The sequence below is a fragment of the Frankliniella occidentalis genome, unplaced genomic scaffold (genome assembly GCF_000697945.3).
Source record: "Frankliniella occidentalis isolate FOCC.00 unplaced genomic scaffold, Focc_3.1 Scaffold77, whole genome shotgun sequence".
Taxonomy (NCBI): Eukaryota; Metazoa; Arthropoda; class Insecta; order Thysanoptera; family Thripidae; genus Frankliniella; species Frankliniella occidentalis.
The window spans coordinates 983,175-984,547 of record NW_026267207.1 but is presented as its reverse complement, the minus strand read 5'-3'; positions in this window follow the sequence as shown (position 1 = coordinate 984,547).

Here is a 1,373-nt window from a genome sequence, read left to right as displayed (position 1 = left end):
TTTTGAATTGTTGAAGTTGTGAAGTTGAAAATGAACCGAGTGAATACTGCTACGTTGTGGTTTGATCTTGAGAATGGAGGGAAAGTGCCATGTGCTGAAGAACTTGTGAAGTGTATGAAAGAGATTGGACTCGAGCCGGGAGATCTGGATTGTGTGCAACAAGAAGATGTCTGCGTCCACCTGAAGCTGGCCGCGTCGTCTATGTTTAAGATTCCGGAAGAACAAGCCTTTGAGTGGAAGAGAGATGATGGCCGTATTGAAAATGTTGCTGTGACTTTGAACGGAAGAAAAATAACGAAGGTAAGAGTGCGGAACCTGCCTCCAGAAGTAGATGAAGATGAGGTTATGTTGTCCATGGAAGAGTTCGGTGAAGTGTTTGTTGTGTGTAACGATCGATTTACTGATGGCCCGTTCCAAGGGATTCAGAACGGAGACCGAATTATGCATATGGCTTTGAGAAACGAGATACCAAGCTTTATTCGTGTGAAGAACCTGGAAGCGAAAGTAGAGTATTTTGGACAACCGAGAACCTGTAGAAGATGTGGCGGCACCGGCCATTTCCGTGCCGCATGTCGAACGCAGCCAAAGTCGTCGGGGACGAACGATTCGGATGCACCCCAGCCCGAGCCGGCCACGCCCAGCGTCGGTGACGTCGCAGCCAGCGGCGGCCCGCCTCCCGGCAGGCCAGCAGCCGACGCGCCGCGCAGCCAAGACCAACAACAACACCCGGTCACAGCGGCGGCGAGGGGGGGCGAGCATCGATTCGAAGAACTCACGGCAAGAAAAGGCAAGTCAAGATGGAATGAAGTAGAAGAATGGAAACCTGGACCGAAGAAGAAGATCGAAGAAAAGAAGAAGTACCGAAGAGAAGATATCGTGAAATTGAAAAGGAAGATAATTGGAAATTATGATTCGCATTGAAATTATGATTTGTATTGAAATTATGATTTGTATTGAAATTATGATATGACATGTAATTTGAAGTATGACTTGGATTTACGAGTGTGAAATTATGCGGAATGTACAATTGAATTACGATTTTCTACCGATTATTAAATGCTACAAACGGGGGGATGCAAGGGGTATCTCCGGCGAACGGGATGGGAGAGTACTAAATTCTCATCAGGCAGGGAGTAGTGCCGGGCTCAGCCGTCGGCTGTGGGACCGGCGAAGGGGAGGGGTATACACGCCGCTCAACGAAGCGTGGGGTATCGCCGCTCAGTAGAGCAAGGATTTAAAACAACGGACCAACTAAATGGAATTCTTATTTAGCAGGTTTTTTTAAAGCTTTTCAGCTTTTTAGCCCGCCCTTCTGCTTTTAAACAAGCAGGCCCGCCCTTCCGCCAAACGGATTTGCCAGCTCCACTTCGCTG